Source organism: Talpa occidentalis, unplaced genomic scaffold (genome assembly GCF_014898055.3).
Source record: "Talpa occidentalis isolate TD23 unplaced genomic scaffold, MPIMG_talOcc4v2.1 talOcc4.3, whole genome shotgun sequence".
NCBI lineage: Eukaryota > Metazoa > Chordata > Mammalia > Eulipotyphla > Talpidae > Talpa > Talpa occidentalis.
The window spans coordinates 22,822,588-22,841,869 of record NW_023603184.1 but is presented as its reverse complement, the minus strand read 5'-3'; the positions used below and the strand labels follow the sequence as shown (position 1 = coordinate 22,841,869).

General features: G+C 37.7%; 1 protein-coding gene across 2 annotated transcripts in view; it reads left to right on the top strand.

Moving 5' to 3' along the window:
* NELL1 (neural EGFL like 1) overlaps positions 1-19,282 on the top strand; it is a 738,699-nt gene that overhangs the window by 293,192 nt on the left and 426,225 nt on the right. The gene's annotated exons all lie outside the window — the stretch shown is intronic.

Genomic DNA, 19,282 nt, shown 5'->3' with positions numbered 1-19,282 from the left:
AAATGGAAATAAAAATTGCATGGATATACTTAGTTACAAAGAGCTCACCCAAATAATACCAAATATACTTACATGAATATGTGAAGATTATTTTCAAAATATTGTATAGGACTCACAACCCCCTAAAACCATCCATGTTTTCCTAGTACCCCCTGGACCCATTTTCAACACACTGATCCATTTTGCTCTGCTCATAAATAAACCCATAGGGAAGGCAGGGTCTGGGAGGCAATGGGACAAGTGTTAAGAAAATAAATATTCACTGTCTTACAGAACTTAGTAATTCTATGGAGCAATATTCATAGAGTCAACAGTGGCCATAGTTCAGTGACCTATGTCCTGTGCTAACAGCTGAGTCTGGGCACAGAGTCAGAAGTCTCTGCACCAGGTGCCTGAATTGGAAACCTGCTCTGGTAACTGCAGCTTCCTCATTGCAGCTGCCTCTCTTTCCACTTCCTATTGGTGAAGCCAGCCCTTTGCCATGGGGGCCTGGAGACATGCAGGTGATGATGATGCTACAGCTTCTGAGGAGAAGTGAATGGGTGGTCAGGGAACTGTTGCTGACAGATTCCAAGTCATGTATATTCCATCGCCCTTGGAAATAGAATTTTGCAGCAGAGTATTTGGCTTATCACTGTGATAACAGTTGCATGATAAAGAATCTGCTTTTTGAGATTTCATTTGATTGAAATACACATTTTTTTTTCATTTTTAATGAATCAACTTGTCTTTCAGTAAATCAAGGATCTAGAATAAATAGTAATTGTGGAATGGTGTGTGCATTGAAGCAGCTTTTGAAATTGTCATAAACACACTGAGAGTTGCTTATAGTGATAATAATAACTCACAATGGTGGAAAGGGAGCATAGCTATGAAAAATATTTTTCAAAATGATTGACGATGGATGCAAGAATGTTTGATAGTCTGCCTCGGTTATAAGGGGCAAGGAGAATACTTTTGTTCATTCACTAACTTGAAATGTGAATCTGGAAGTCTAAGCACTTTTGTGTATTGCAGGAGATACAACAGTGGAAAGATTTCTGTAAGACTTAGTGAAAGTGATATTCTGGTGTAGAAAGTGAATATTAAATGAAAAAAAAAAGTGTGTGCAGATGTTAATGAGTTTTAGAAGTCAGGGTCTTAAGATTTCAGAGAACATGGTAGGTTCTCAGAGAATTTTTGCTTAGGATAAAAAGGGGAAGAGGCGGATCATGAAGTTGAGGAACCTAGCAAGGTCCATGATTTGAAGCGCTTGGGGCTAGATTGGGGAATTTTTGTTTTTCCCTAAAAGTAAAGATTCACAACTAAAAGATGCTAAGTGGAGGCAGAACATGTGATTTAGATTTTTATATGCTCCAGTACACCTTTATGAAGAATTGTTGGAGGAGGTCACAGTGAAGGGAGGACTCCAGAGAGGCTTCCCCTAGGAGAAGGAGTAGTGACTGGGTGGTAAGCAGTAGAGAAAAGTGGGTGGTTTTGAGATTTTTTTGAGATATCTTTAAATAGATAATACTCAGATATGGATTGCATATGGTGGAGTAAAAGTGAAGGAGTCAACGATGAGCAGAAAGTTTCTAGTTTTGGAAATTGTGTGTATTTGAGTATCACTTTGACAGGGGAAATTTGAGGATTCTCTCTGGGACTTGTTCTACTTTAGATATCTGATATATTCATGTTCAGATGAGCAATAGGAGTTTGGGCATTTGAGTCCAGAGTTTAAAAATTTCTTCCTCAGAGATACAAATTTGAGAATTATCACAATATGAATGATAATTGAAACCATGAAGATGGCTGATATCACCAGGAAAGAACAATACAGGCTCAGACCAAACCCTCAGGACTCTAGAAGCTTTGAGTTTGGATGAAAATGGAGATGTCAAGGAGGAGGAGTGATAAATTTTTCCTAATGAGGTAGAAGGTAACTTTGGTGAGAAGACAGATGCCTGGGGAAGTTAATTCAAGATGGGAAATTAATTCTGTCCAGTGCTGCTGAGAAACATGTGGAGATCAGAAAGGTACCTTTTCTTTTCTTTTTTTTTTTTTAAGATTTATTTATACAAGCACTGGGTACAGTCAGAAGCACGGGAGGGTGAGAGAATCCACCAGAGCCAGAGCAGGGAGCAGAACAGGCAGATGGACCAAAGTACACTGCTGAGGGGAGCAGTGGGCGGCAGGAGAGGTCTGCGCGCCATGTGGGACCCTTGTCAGCTGGCCCGGGATTTAACCGGCGCTACAGAGGCTGCGGGCAGCTTCACAGCCCAGCACTCAACTGCTGCACCACTGGGGAGGTGCAGAAAGGTACCTTTTCAATTAGACAAGAAGTTAGTTGCTGGTGATTTTGACAAAGAGCACATCCCAGGGGAGGAGTGGGAGCAGAGGGCTGCCAGGGTAGGTTGAGAAGAGAATGAAAAGCAAAGTCATAGAGAAAGCATGTGCTGGCAACTCATTAAATAAGTTTTGAAGGGTAGCAGAAAAACATGTCAGGAGCATAGACAGGTCAAGGGACAAGCTAGGGTTTGTTTTTGTTGTGGTTGGGTTTTGTGTGCATTCTGGTATGCTCATTTATTTTATTTTATTTTATTTTTTTTTTTATTTTTGTATTATCAGAATTTATTTATTTATTTTTTATATATAGAAACAGCACATTCTGTCTTGGGCTCAGATGCAAATGATGTTGTTATTACTGTTCCATTTGATTTTGGGGAAAAGCAGAAAAATGCTCTTGGGTAAGTATAATATGGACTTTATCTATGCTTAGTTATAGGAAATACAAATTTCACAATATCACTATAGTAGAAGATCAAATTTTATCTGAAAATACCTTATACAATAAAATTATTTGTAAATACAATGTGTATATTTATATAGGTAGATAGTATGCTAAAAAACGTGGTGTAATGATCATTAATATTTCCTATCTTTTATGAAATGCCAAAAGAACATAATAGTAGATGTAGTTTCATAGCTTTTTTGATTGGAAATGTTTTTAATTATCAGGTAAAGTTTATATTTATGGATCAGTTTGTCCTAGTTTCATGTAACTAGCATTTATGTGGGAATTATATAAAAATACGGAATTTTAGAAAATATTTGCAATTATTTTTTCTTTCTCCTTAGACATAAACATCTAAACAGAAAGTTGCGTTTAGTTTTTACACACCACTAGGTAAATTTAATTGGTGAGCATGCATACTTTTTTTTTTTTTATCTTAAATTTTATTTTTATATTCCCCCATACAATTGCAAACGCCCCATTCCATTTATTTTTAAAAGATGGAAATAAAATACCTTTTGCAGCAACATGGATGGAGCTAGAAGGAATTATGCTCAGTGAAGTAAGTCAGAAAGAAAAAGAAAAATATTGGATGGTTTCACTTATAGGAGGAATATCGGGGAACCAAATATGATATCAGGGGAAAAATAATAGCAATACAAAAACAACAAAACAAAAGACAATTACAAACCAGAGACATCCTGTACAGGAGGGAGCCAGGAGAGGGATCGGAGGGAGGGAGGAGCACAGGGGACTGTGGTGATGGTGCATGGGTGCATTGGTGGAGGAAATTCTATGGGGACTACTTGAGAGGGGAAAAAGCAAATGTTTAAAAATGAACAATGATGTAAAATATATATAAATAAATAAAGATGTATGGAAATAGCAGAGCACCTATAAATGTACAGGGATAAGATCCAATGGAGGAGAGTCTTCTGATGTCGGAGACAGGGGATCATTTAGGGTCAAGTGGTGTGACACCTAGATTGACATTGTAGAAATTGTCCAATGATCAAGGCATGGACATTTTTCTTAAGTGAAAGGTGAATGTGGGTAGCACTGTTGAGCGGTGATGGAAAGATGCATGTTTCTATGTTAGGAAGTTTAATTTTCAATGGAATGTGAGTTGGGGTCATTGGGTGAGGGCTGGGGAGTGTCTATAGGTGAGAAGTTCGAGGTAAGAGGAGACAGTTTGACTCATGTTTTCAGAGATGGGGAGTAGATGTTAAAAGGAATGTGCTAGGTGTGTTCACTTGATACTCCATAAATGGAGAGGAACAGATGGTCAAGGGGATTGATGTTAAGGGAATAATTAAAAAGAAAGACATGGAATCTAACTTCTACAGGGTAATTGATGGGAGAAAGCTGATGAACTGTGAGAAAGTAAATAGTACATTAATGGATTAGCAACCTCTGTGAGGTGACAGAATTACAGTGAAAGTGAGGCAGTGCAAGTGAATGAAAGCAGGGGAGATAGTAGTTTGAGTGTAAGATGCTTGAAATGAGATTATTGGCGGTGGTGCCATATCTGATGAGGATGAGTGAGGTGCAGAGTTGGGGTGATGATGTCAATGGCTCACATAGATTGAGGGAAAAGAGAGGTTCAGATCAAGAACACAGAGCCCAGGGAGACTCTTTCATTTGTATTATTTCAAGAATTTCTCAAACTGTATATAATCATGTACAGGAGATCCATTTTTTTTTTTTTACTTTAAAAAAATTCTACTGTTCCTTGAGTATAATTTACTGATGATCTTTTTTTTTTTTATTTTTTAAACTCTTGATTTTCTTCACTATGTAGGATTTCCTCCCTCAGGTCTAGTAACCATAGTGTTCCCCCAATTAGAAGGGGAGAGTAGAGAATGGGGGCTTGGGGAGGAGATGAGCATGGAGGATATGTTTTAGGAGTTTCCAGTTCAGACACACTCAGTACATACTTCATACCGTTCCAGTGTTCCTCTTCCTCATACAAAACTTGTATTTGTACATAGTTGGCACCATGAAATTCTGCTAGAAAGATTTCTGTTAATTAAAATTTTAGAACTTTTTTCTAACCACATCCTCATTTTTTACCTTTTGCTAGACTTTCTTGACTATTCTCTTCATTTTATTCTTCCAGTCTAATATGGTTACATTACAGTAATAATCCTGTGCGGACTTTAATTGAAATTGAATTAAATGTATAATTAAATTTTAGAATAATTGCCTTTTAAACATTAGTTTCATCACCAATGTGTTTTCATTTATTCAAGTACTCTTGAGTTCCTAGGTAAAGTTTTAGTTTTACCCCCCAACATATGTCCTTTTAGAATATTTCCTGTTACTGCTATTTCTGGTTATCTTTTGTTGTCCTGCTAATATGGTGATTATCTTTTTCCATTATATTTTATACCTTTTTACTGCTGATGTTTAGAGATGTTATTGATTTTTTGTGTGTTTACTTTGTATCTGTCTTTATTACTGAGCTCTTATTAGTGTTAATGGCATTTTAATTGATTCTGTGAGGCAGTGTAAGGCATAGTAAGGCACAGATGGACTGTTAAAGGAAAATAATTTGAACAACTTATGAAGAGTTAAATTATTCTTGAAGATTAGTAGAATAACATTCCTAAAATATAAAAACCTATAATTAGAAATACACTTCTTATTCTGATAGCCCTTAATTATAAACCACAAAACTAATAGATGTCGAATTAACAACATCTATTATATGCAGTTAATTACATTATTTTGCTGAATTTGAAGCCCTGCTTGTGATGTGACAGTGTGCTGATTGCTTCAGCAGAGCCTTTGGATTTGCTTGCTTTGAATATTATGTACTCTGGGAGGGTGCAGTCCTGGGTTTTCTTCCCGCGCCCCCCCCCATCCCTACAAAGCCTTTATTCATGTCATCTCTTGATGAAAGTGCAAAATTATGTCATGTCTGACTTTGTTCTTTTCTCATCAGCACTCGGTAATGAAAACGGTAATAGTTGGTGACAACTGTGGCCAATTCTGTGGCCATTTACAGTTACATCACCTTTACCTGTAGGTCACATCTACCCTTGGCTGGCCATTCATCTACTTTAGATTTTTAAAAAACTTTGTTTACTTTTCAGATAATCAGAGAAATAAAACTAGACTGTAAAATCACTATTGATTCAGAGGATTCCTGAGAATGTACCCTTGAATCTTTAGGGTTCCATGAATCCAAATATGAGAAATGTTGCTATTGACAAGTCAAGTTTAAAAACCCATGTATTTTATATGTGGTTTTTTCATATCAAAATTTGCCAATTATCTTTTCCATATTAATTGCTCTCTCTAGTAGTTTACTGGTAGAACATTCTGATGACAATTAATGTTTTTTCCTTAAATAGTAGATGTATTGTTTTATTCACTTATGATTTTAATGGGAATTCCATAGTGTTTCATGATAATCTGTGTAAAATTTCATCATTTTAGCCATTTACATGCTGATCCTATTGCTAATAAATTCATGATTTCATGTGGTATATCAATAGACTTTCTAATATTTAGTCATTCTTGAATTACTGGATGGACCTTTTATTTAGTAGTAATTCAATAAATCAACCCTAAAGTTTCTAGAATTTCCAAAAACATTATTTTCTAGTATCTCACAATTCTTTATTTTGATGAATTTGCCTTTTTTCATGGAACTATTTTTCTGATTGCTTTGTGTTGTTGTGTTAGGTTTGGCATCCAGGCTTACAAAAATAGCCAAATGGATGAAGAAAGTTAAGCTGAATCATTACTGGTTGGTTTAGATTCAAGACTGATTCAAGGTTGTTTTTGTCTGATTTAGCTACTGGGCCAGATAACATGTAATCTGAAGGATACAGTTAGGGATGCTAGCAAATGACCCCAGCTCCCTAGTACCTCCTTAGTTGTCCACTCAAGCATGCTAGAATTTCAGTGATCCACACAACCTGTAGATAGGTGGGTCCTGCAACTGAGAGCAGGTCAGTGCTGAGGGAGAGCTTACATCCCCGTTGAAGGGTCTCTTACCATATCAGACTTCTTCAGTTCTTGTCTTCCTAACTATAATGATCTGTGTCTTTCCTCATTCAGTCTGACATCTTTTTGCTTCTCTTGGATCATATGACCTACCTGTTGCTTCTCTCTGTTCCTCAAGAGGAGTTTTTCACCTACTTGGTTGCTTTAAATTTTTAGTTATTTTGACTTAGGATTGGCCTTTTTTGATGTTGTAAATAAATATGATTCTTGCTTTTTTTCAGGCCTATGCTGACCATGTTTACTGACTACTTTTGGTTCCCTTAGGAGGTTTCCTTTCTTATTTTTTATACATGTATCATCTTCATGCTTCTGATAGCTTTTTATTTTTCTCTGTTGCCATTATCCTGCTGCCCTTTGTTATTGCTGTGAGCTTCAGTTCCCCAGAAAGCATACTCTGACTTGGAGACATATATAGGGATTTTATCAGCAAGTGCTGTTAGGATCAATACCTGTGAAGAAATGAAGGAAGCCAGATTGGGGAAGGCAAGAAGTTGAACTGTCATGTAGTCACAATAAAAGCCTCAGCCTGTCCCAGGGGAAGCTCTGGAGCAGAGATGACTTGGCAGAGTTGTTCTGCTCTGAAATCCCTTTAAAAGGATTTCATCAACCCTGCAGGGACCAGTCATTGGATATGACCCTAAGAAGGGGATGTGTCCTTGGTGAGGCAGTCCTCCTCAGCTCAAAGAAATTTCTAGAAAAAGACTCAACTGGGAGCCACTGGCTGCCAACACTCCTAGAATGTGGTAGAATAATAAGTGCTTGAGTCCTGAAAAGGGAGCTGGCACCTTAGCCCCTGCGGCCATTTAAGAAGTCTCACTTGTCCTTTTCAGCCTTTGCTTTTATTGTTGGAACTTCTGCTCAGTCAGCCACCCCTGCCTCAAGTGTTTCTGAATTTAATCTTTCTCCCTACATTATATCACTTTCAACTGACTTTAGTTGATTTTCCATCTAGATGATAGTGGAAACCATGGCAACTGGAAATGCCCATGGATCAAGGAACTTTATAAAGTATTCTTCCCAAGATAGGAGCTAGGTAGCATTTGATGGAAATTTCTAGGAATATGCATAAATGCTCTCTCTGCTAATGAGGTCTGCTCTTTACAGGATCTATTTTTCAAATCTCTACTGTAGTAAACCGAGGTATTGACTCAACTTTTGCTGAGTATCAAGCCACCCTAAAATTGACTGTCATGTATCAAAAGTGTGTGTGATACCTTATGTTTCTTGAGGTGATAAGAATGACCTGGATGATCTAGGAAGGCTCTGCTTACACGGCTGGAAGTTGACTTAATGGCAGGTGGAGCCATGGAGTGAATGTGCTGCTTGGGCTTGATTACTTGCTGATTTCATAGTTCCCAAGAGTAGCAAGAGAGGGCAACCCCCAACATACTCGTACTTTTTAAGCTGTTTTTGTAATGATTGCTGTTGGCCTATTAGCCAAAGCAAGTGGCAAGGCTAACAAAGTTAGTGTGGTAAAGGACCACACAAAGGCATAAGGAGGGAGATTATTACATAATTGCAACAATATACTTTGATGTGAACTGTTGAAACTTTCTGAGCTTCATTTTCAGAACATACATATAACACTTCCTAAGCATTTTCTTGCTGAGCCATGGGGGAGGAGAGAAAATCATTTACGACTGGATTTAAGACATGACTTTAAGGTCTTTCTGCTCCTGGGTAAGTCTCAGAACATATAGTTTCATCCCCAACAAAGATCTTAGCTACATAAAGCTTATGTAGCTAAGCTCTTTATGTAGCTAAGATCTTTAATTAATGAATTAATTCTTCTGAAGACCCACACAGCTCAGTATTTTGTGGTAGTTCTCCGTTGTAGGCCTGGAGTCTGCACTTGAAAAGTTAACATTGAATATATGTAGATTAGTGAAATGTTAGTTTGACAACTGATGCCACAAACAAACACAGATGGAGATGTCAGTCATTGTGACAATGGTTAGGCTGCATTTTAAACACTTTCAGAGTTGATGAGTAAAAGGTTATAATTGTCTGCCTTTGTCAGCAGTGTTATTGACTTGGCTTCCCCCACCCCCTCCCATCACATAAGATGATATGTATAGTATCATTTAGCATCGTAATATCTGCAATAGATGGGGAAGCTGAAAGAAAAACTTAAAGGGTTTTTTTTTATTCTTTTAAAGCTTGCTTCACTCTTCTGTAAACTAATAATATTCATCAGATTCTTCAAAGTGACAATCTGAATAGAGATTACTTAAAACTCATAAATTATATAAATGTAATTTTTGAGATGGTCTATTTTAAATTGGCTTTTTTTTTAACAGGAAGCTGATTTAATAAGATGTCACGTGCATCTAGATAGCACAGACTTGAAATGACTGGCAGAATTAAAATATGCAGTGTTATCTGACTCAGACAAGCGGAATTATTTCTAAATCTGTGGTGACATATAAATATGCAGACCTACATCTTGGATCAGCCTACAGGCCCATGTTGGGTCAGTAAGAGACTCTGGGATAATTGTTTTAAAAGTTTTCTGCTTTAATGTTTGTATCATCTCTAAGTGGGATGCGGAGTTACCAGGGTGACCTCAGAGTCACCTCACCCCTCTGGACCTTTGTTTTCTCGTCTGTGAAGTGAGGGTTTTGGACTGTAGGAACACAAAGAGTCCATCTGATTTTGACATTCTGTGATCTGCAATCTTTCCTAGATAACCAAGTGTCTGTACCTCTGTAGACTTGGGGTTCAGGGGGGCTATGCTTAACAGTTGCTCTCTACCTGGTTGATTTGCAGGGTTGTCACTGTTGATGATGTCTGGATCATGTTACAGGAAAGAGACCCCAATGACTAGAACCTCACATTGGAAGCCCTCTTGCTTTCTCAGCCCGTACCCATTAAAACCTAGTGATTGCATTTTTCTGGCATAAGTTTAACTATGGGCATCCTATGGGACATGGTACATGTTATTTATAGATTCCAGGGAAGGAGTGACAGGGGTATAAGAAAGTGATATTAATTATTTGTTTGACACAAATGGCGCTAAAGTAAGTAACTGTTCTGGCCCCTCATCTTGGACTCATTCTTCCATTCAGTTTAGATCTTGAGAGCCTGTCATGTACCAGGCATTGTCTAGGGGGTTGGAGGCAGTGAACAAAACTGACAAAGACACCTGCTTCTATATGGTTTATATTCTAGTAAGAGGAGATAGAAAATAAACTCAGTAAATCAAAAGATGATCAACATTAGGAAGAAGAATATAGCATTCAGGTGACTGGGCAGTGCTGGTGATGGGTAGGGTGCAATGTTCAGTAGGGTGGTTAGGGTGGCCTTCTGAGAAGATGGCGCTTGAACACACTTGAAGAGAAGGAGACATGTAGGTATCTGGAGAAGACAGGTGCAGTCTGGGAATAGCCAGTGCAAATGCCCCAAAATGGGGATGTTCTTAGTGTGGACAAGAAGCATCCTGGAGAGAATGGGATGTGCTGAGAGGCAGAGAATTGGAGGTCATGCAGACTGATAATGGTGCCTGATTTCTCCAAGACCTTATGCATCACTGTAAGAACTTTCGTTTTTACTTTGCATGAAATTGGGACCACAAAGGAGTCTGAGTCACAGAAAGTGCAGGAGAAACTACCTGCATTGCTAAAGGAAAAAAAAAATCCATCAACTTTCCCCTCAGTTGTTTCTGTTACTTTCAAGAGTCTCTTGCCAGAGTATCCATCAGTCAAAAACAGAGGCAGTTGGAGAATTAGTCAGGCCTGGGAAATTTTCCCTAAAATATAATTGTTGGGCAAAATGGCTTCTTTTTGTATATGTGTCCTTGTTTATAATGGGTCTCCTTCAGGCTGCCCTAACTTGAGAGATTGTCCTTCTCTGATAAACCAGATTCTTGGTCAAATCGATTCCTGCTTATATGAAATCTAAGCAATAGGAATCACAACACCAGCAAAGATGGTGTGTTTTTGCTATTTTAGGGTCTTTCTACATATCTTTCAAAATAGGGTTGCTTTTCCTGATTTCAAAATTAGTTCATTTTCATGGTAGAAAAGTTGGAATGTAGAAAAATCTCCAAAGACAAAGTAAAACCCTCCATAATCCTGTCACCCAATGATGAGCTGAAGTTAACATTTTGATACAAACTCTTGCTCTGTCTCTATCTATTTATCTTTCCCTCTCTAAAGCGAACACTTTCTGTATAAAGTTAGTATCATATTGTACTTGCTATGTGACTAGATGCTTTTCCATTTAATAATAATTACCTCAATCTTAAATTTTCAAGACCATAATTTAAATGGCTTCTTGAATTATGTGCATACTGGTTATCTGTACTGAAATTCTTTAGTGTTGAATACTTATTAAGCAAGTGTTATGATGAACTTCTATACACATTTTTGTTAATATCTCCATTTCTCTTAGAACATAGTGCATAGATTCGGACGTTTTAAGATTCTTGTGAAATACTCCTAAATTGTTCTCAAAAAAGGATCTCACCGTCAACTGGTTTTTCTACTAATGTGTATTTAAGCATATAGGTCCCTATTCTGAATAGACACTTCCCTTCTTTTGTAACTGGTTGTTGTTACAACTAATACTTTAGTTTTTGAGCCTTTGTAATTTGTTAGGTAAACAATTACTAGCTCACTGTTGTTTTAATTTACATTATTAATATGTTAAATATTTTTATATGCCTAGTATACATTCCTATTTTTTCTTTTGTGACGTGCTAATTCATGCCCTTTGCCTATTTTTTATTGGTGTATTCCTTTGTCTTTTATATTTATGAAGAACATGTTCTTCATAAATTTTTTTCAAGTATGCATTTTACTTTTAATTTTGTTTATGGTGTTACTGTATTTATAGAAGTTTTTGATTTACTTCACATCTTTAAAATATTAGTCATCATTGTTTTTTTACTTTTGTGATTAGAAAAGTGTTCCTCCCTGGTTGAGTAATCCATTTCTACATTGTATTAAAGTTTCATTTTAAATAATTATTTGTGCTTTATTTTGCCTTGATAATGAGGCAGGGATAAAGCCTTATTTTTTCTCAAATAGTTTGTGAAATACACCAGAACTATTTACTTTATTGCTCTTTTAAAATACCTTTTAAATATTTTTCATATGAAATCATGATTTCATATGAAAAAATTACCTATACCTACCTGTCAGTATTTCAGTTCTTGCAGTTTTACATTGTGCTTTCAATATCAGTTTCTGAGTTTTCAGTTCAACTCATGCTTCACTTTTTTTTTTTGTTACTTAAAAAATACCTGACTCTTTTCTTAATGATTTATTCCAGAAGTTGTTTCTAATAATTTTATCAAATTTCATATATATATATATTTATTTGAATTACATTATATTTAAAAGTAATTTTGAGCACATTGGCATCTTTACAGCAATGATATCTCTCTTTTGCAAGTCAGCATCCATATTCTGTAATAATATAAGAAAAGTTTTTTTTTTTAAAGAGTTATTTTATTTATTTATTTATTTATTTATTTATTTATTTATTTATTTATACAAGCACTGGGTACAGTCAGAAGCGCGGGAGGGTGAGAGAATTCACCAGAGCCAGAGCGGGGAGCAGAGCAGGCAGAAGGACCGAAGTACACTGCTGAGGGGAGCAGCGGGCGGCAGGAGAGGTCTGCGCGCCATGTGGGACCCTCCTCCGGTGTCGGGAGCAGCCGGGGATCGAACCGGCGCCACAGAGGCTGCGGGCAGCTTTGCAACCCAGCGCTCAACCGCTGCGCCACCGGGAGGCCCAAGTTTTTTTTTTTTTAAAGATTTATTTATTTATTTATACAAGTACTGGATACAGTCAGAAATGCGGGAGGGTGAGAGAATTCACCAGAGCCAGGGCGGGGAGCAGAACAGGCAGAGTGACGAAATACACTGCTGAGGGGAGCAGCGGGCAGCAGGAGAGGTCTGCAGGCCATGTGGGACCCTCGCTTGGTGGCTGGGGATCGAACCGGCACTGCAGGGGCTGCGGGCAGCTTCACAACCCAGCGCTCAATTGCTGCACTACAGGGGAGGCCCTGTAAGTTAACTTTCTTATAGATCTAGTATATATCTTTATCAATCTGTGTTTTTGAGCATAAAATTCACTATGACAAATAGAAACCTTGCTATTTCTTCTAAATATATTTTTCTTTTTTAAAAATAATTTATGCCTAGAAGAACTGGGGTACAGGCCAGATGTGTGGGGGATGAGAGGATTCACAGTGACAGAGTAGGGAACAGAACAGGAGGATCTACTGAAATACACTGTTGAGAGGAGCAGCGGGCTAGACAGGAGAGGTCTGCTGCACCATGTGGGGTGCTGCCTGGCTGGGGATCAAACTCATGCTGCAGTAACTGTGGAAAGCCCCATAGGTTGAGTCTTATCCCCTTGCACCACCAGGGAGGCCTAAATATATTTTTCTAAAGAGGATTGTTGGTCATATTTAACAATCATATTGATCAGTGGTTGTAATTTTTAAATTGGTTTCATACTTAGTGAAGGAAAATACTGAGGCTACCTAATTAAGCATGACCCAAATGAGATCCCTGCATCAGCGATGTCACCCACAAGAAGACACACCTCCATGTGGACAGTTTGTTTCATCTTCTGTTCATTATCTAGCTCAGCATCATTCTGAGCACACCATAGAAACACAGCAGAACTTGTGTAGAAAGTACATGCTGGTTATTTAACTAATCCTGTCTGACTTCTGCTAATAGTGAGACAGACAAAGAATAGAGGCAAACACTGTATGACTTACTAGTAACCTTTCCCTTATAGAATCATTTGAAAACTTGGAATAGTTTATGTAAACTTAAGGCAACTTTTCAGTAACTCTAACAATGTATGATTCTATTACAACCTTCTTGGAGACCTGCCTTTCAAATCGGAATTCAATTGAGACCAACAATATTTTCATGCTGAGCAGAAAGCTTATTCATTTAATACATCAAGTTGATTTAGTTTTCTACATTAAATTCCACCTTATTTTTCATTGAAGCTTAAAATCTGCTCCCCTAAAATATAAACGCACACTCAATGGAAACCTGTATTTGCCAATTCATAGAATCAGTGAATTTTAGAACCAGAAAGACTATTAGAATTGTCTATCACAATAAGGAAATTGAAGCTCAGAGATGCTTTATGACTTTCTGACATTATATAATGATTAGGTGGAAAAATGTGATTCAGAACCACACTGGACTTCTGGCTACAACTTATATTACAGTAACAATTTCCTTGCTTAAAAATATTTGTGTAGCAAAGGCCTAAAGAATTGAAGAAATTTCTAAAAAAAAAAAAAGCTTTAGAAAAGGGGTTTCACTGGTTTCAAAATTCGGAGACCTTAAAAGCAAAGGACAAATAACAAATTTGAAACATAAACATACACACACACACACACACATAAAAAAAACTGAGCGTATCCTTAATATACTAAGAATTTCATCAAATCAGTAAACAATGTTTTAAAGTGGTATAAATCAAAACATGTGAGAACACATTTCCTAAAAGAAAAATAATATAAATGGCCCACTAAAATCTGTTAAACTTCTTTGGTATTCAAATACATGCAAATTAAAACAATTTCATGCCATTTTGTCAAGTATCAAATAAGTCAAGATGAAGGTAAAGATAACACTAGCAGGAACATGGACACCTTTGCACTTTCCTTTTGGTAAATAGATGGAAACTATTTTTTATCAGCATAGCAATTTAGCAGCACTCACCAAGAAAAATTTTGCATCTCTGAGCCAACATTTCACTCCTAGGAATTTATCTTTAGGTCATGGTTACAATTTTGCATAATTACCTACCTGGTAAAAATTGAAGAAGATTGAAACAAACAGCAGCTAGTAGCAGTAAACTGGTCTGATGTCATTTGTGTACTTCCATATAATAAACAAAAATATAGTCCTTATAATATCATAGACAATATGCAATCAGAGAGAGAAATAAACATTGCTATGTTATTTTTACAAAAAGCAAACTGAGGCTTTCCTGGTGATGCTAGGGGTTAAGTCTCAGTGCTACCACCATTACCACCTAAGTTCCATGCAAGGCCAAGGAGCTAACCCACATGGTGCAGCAGACCTCTCCTGTCTTGCCTGCTGCTCCCCTCAGCAGTGTAATTTAGTAGATCCTCCTAATCTGCTCCCCACTGTGTCTCTGGTAAAGTCTGTCACCACCTGCATCTTTGGCCTACACATCAGTTCTTCTATGCAAAAATAAATAAAATCTTTTTTTTTAATGCAAATTGCAAATGGGGTGTTAAATGAAATCCCTCTTTAAAAAAATTATGACATTATTTTGAAATTTACACCTGAATTAAAAACTGCTTACAGATTGTAAGTTTTATTTTTTATTTATTTTTTAAAGATTTTATTTATACAAGAACCAGGGTACAGGCCAGATGCGCAGGAGGGTGAGAAGATTCACCAGATAGAGCGGGGAACAGAACAGGCAGACTGACAAAATACACTGCTGAGGGGAGCAGCAGGCGAGTCAGGAGAGGTCTGTTTTGCCATGTGAGATTCTTGCTGGCCAGCTGGGATCGAACCTGCGCTGCAGAGGCTGTGGACAGCCTCACAGTATGGTGCTCAACCACCTGCGCCACCAGGGAGGCCCCAGATTATAAGTTTTAAACAGTTTACCTGCGTGTATTCCTTTTTCTCTAATGGTCCTAAGTAATTTTCACCAGCAGGAATAAATGAAGTAGTGATACCTGTAAATGGTTTAAAGAAACTGTTACTACTTTCCTTATGCCTTTTCTTATATGCAGAAAGTATATTGATGAAAACCATTTATGTCATTTGTTTGCCATCTTCCACCCAATGTAGATGGAGTATAAACTCAGTGTCTGATGTATAGATGATCCCAGAGTATAAATAATGTCACTGTGTATAAGGCATGTCCTCTCTCTAAGGAGATTTAAACACTCACCGGTGGGCATGGCTCCCATAATATGTTACTGACTGATTCATGGGCAAAGAACTGTTGTATGGGCTCTTGGATATCAACTGAAGCAAATTTGGTTAGGCTGAGAGGTTCATAACTTCTTTTTAAAAATTTCCAAAGGATCCAAATATATTTTGAATGAATCTAAAACTGTTTTATCATCTGTGTTCCTATCTTCTATTATAATAAAATAGCATGGGTCTGATAGTCATCTTCTGAAATGAAAACATGATTTAATGAAATGACATTTTCCAAGCTTTAAGTGAAGCAAATGTTTGGAATAACTTAAATTGTTGTTTTCTTTTGCTCTTGTTAGTAAGCGCACGGTGTCATTTCTTGTTATACTGTACTGTGGATTGAGATTTGTTTTGGTAGCCAGATAGGTGACTTTTCAGCAATTTTCCCTGCTCTCATGGTGACAGGCTAAAGCCCCAGTGGTGCCATTTGTGTTTATCCTGTGCTAGTAACACAAGGTGATCTCCCAGATCTGATAGCAACTTTACTTTTTTCTTTATCCACAGTGCCAAGTGCATTTTCTCTTGGTTTGGGGGGAGATAATTAACTCAGATATAGCAGTGGATTTGTATAAACAGGGCTTTAAAAGCTGTAGAACAGCTTATGGAAATGTGACATCTAGTTTTGTTGAGGGTGACTGGTCTTATATTGAACCATTAGTGGGACTATGAACTACAGAATTTGCAACCACTTGCAGGACCTAATTGATTTCCTCCAACCTTTTTACTGTTAGGCTGTCTCTTTGGTTTTATGTTGATTTCTAGAATGAGATTCATGATTTCTCTGTAAGGGGAAAGTTAAACTGCAATGAATGCGTATCCAGAGTCACCTTTGTTGGGCAGTGGCCACACACCATTTTCTGTGGTCTCGTCTGATTGAGTCCTGTCAATTTTTGCATCCCCAGCACCTAATCCTTTATGAGGAACATGATGAGTAATGAATCCCTGCTTATCCTTTGGGGTTCATTGCTAAGATACTCCATGGTAGAGTAAAATTCTCCTTAACTATGTTCTGGTAAATTCCTATTTCTTTTTTTAAGATTTATTTATACAAGAACTGGGATATAGTCAGAGATGCAGGAGGGTGAGAGAATTCACCACGGACAGAGCGGGGAGCACAACAGGGAGATGGACTGAGGACACTGCTGAGGGGAGCAGCAGGCGAGGCAGGAGAGGTCGGCTTCACTATGTGGGTTGCTCCCTGGCTGACTGGGGATCAAACCCACACTGTGGAACCTGCATACAACTTCACAGCACAGTGCTCAACCCACTGTGCCACTGGGGAGGCTCCTTTTTACATACTTCTTATCTTGCATGGCAGTTAATTCTTTTTTTTTTTTTTAATTCTCCATTTCCACATCTGAGTTTCTAAGCTTCCTGAGGTACAGTCCAAGTTTTCATCACATTTTTTATCTTCAGTGCCTAACTGAAAGTGCATATTCGATGAATAGTAGCTACATCTGTTGAATGGAGCCTTGTTAATTTCGGAGCTGCTTTTGGTCTGCATTCTGATTCTATCCAAGACAGTCCTTCTCCAATGCTCCTCTCACCTTCACTCCCCATGAGAAATCTTGCCTGTTCTCCTGGCTATTAGTCTTGATGATATCAAAGGGCATCTCAATAAGAAATTCTTAATTAATCTAATGCAATATCTTATTTCACCAAGTAAAAGAAAAATTGTTATCTTACCAATGCAGAGAAATTAAGGATTTGTGTTATGATACACAGCAGGATCTGAAAGTGATGAACATGATGTGGCTGGCTTCCCATACTATCAAGGACATCTGTCATCTGTTCTTTGCCCTATGAGAATGATAGGGCATGAGGATGGATAAATAGGTCTGCTCTCCACTAGTGCTTCTAATACTGCTCTCACTGGAACTGAGTGCTGTAGGCTGTTGCTGAATCAGATGTTTTCTTAAATTTGAAAAATTAGTTCAGTTTATGATATTTTTCAAGAGTCCATCTGCATGGGCTCAGCAGACCAACCACAGTGAAGAATGTTTCATGTTAATGAACCACATGGATTGGTCACATTAACTAGGTAAATAGGAGCTGAGTATCACTCCCTGCTTCCACTATGAAGGCCATATTGTCACCATTCTTTCAAGCCATTTCCTTAACTCCAGTCTCAATTGCACATCTGTGGCTTTGGACTTATACAGCTCTGGACTTGCATCCTGGCTCTGCTTAGTAGCTTTGGGAGTCTAGTCTCTGCTTAGTAGCTTTGGATGACTTGAGCAAGTCACCTTTCTGAGTCTTGACCTTGAGTCTGGGACCTTGAGCAAGTCATCTTTCTGAGTCTCATCTTCCCTTTCAGTGATGGTTAATCTATGAGTCAACTTGACTGGATGAAGGGATGCCCAGAGAGTAGATCATTATTTCTGGGTGTGTCTGTGAGGGTGTTTGAATCCATAGACTTAGTAAAGCAGACTGCCCACACTATGTGGTTGTGTATCACCCAATTCACTGAGCAAAATGTTGGAGGAAGGGAGCATTCTGTTTCTTCTTGAGCTGGGTTTAATTTCTCCTGTCTTTGGACATTGCCATTTGAATTCCAATCCAAAGCCTCTTGAAGTTACACCAGAGGCCCTCCACTTTCTCAGGATTTCAGCCTAGAACCGGTGATTATACCATGGGTCCCCTGAATCTCATGCATTCAGGACTCAGACTGACTTTGCTGATAGTCCAGTTTACAAACAGCAAATGATAGGACTTCTTATCCTCACAACAGCACATCTCTTCTCTTTATATCTCTTATTAGTTTCTTTCCTGGAAAATAATGACTAACGTACATTCTGAATGATGGAAGTGATGTTATTTAGTTCATAGGAATGCTATAAGGATTAAACTAAACCACACATATTAAAACCTTGGTAATTATAAGCACATAAATATATTAGCCATTATTGTTATAATAACTTAAGTCATTTCATTTCCTGTGAATATATGACTTAACCATGCCATCATTATTTGGGGGGGGGTTGGTTTTGGTGTGGGTATGTGTTTTTGCATAATGTTTCAACCTCATTCTTGTTACACTTGAAGATATCTGGTAAAATGTTATATTATTGATTTCAGAATCCTGTATCAAAACAATGAAGCAGAGCAAATAATGAACCAGAGTGCAAGTTCCAGTAAAATACAAAAGAAAACAAATTTGAATTTTCTAGGATCATCTCCATTATATCTACTGAAAGTTGTTGTGTTTGTGGCCCTCCTTCAATTTTATGCCCACAGGGATGTGGGCATTGCAAAAACTAATAAGTAGTCTGACTCTGCTTGTGGAGTTGTTCGTTCTTTCAGCGATATGCAGGTATCACTGATTTAATTAAACCCTGGAGATATAACTGTAATCAGAAGTCAAGGTCTTTGCTCTCTTGCAACTTATATTTTAGTTGAGACGGTAAAGCAAGCAAATATGTAAATGGTGTATGTGTGTAAATTTAAAATTATAAGACACTAAAATAATCAGAGTAGTGAGAGAAATAACAAGTGGAGTGGGAGTAGGAAGTACTTTAGTTAGGAGATCAGGGAAGGTTTC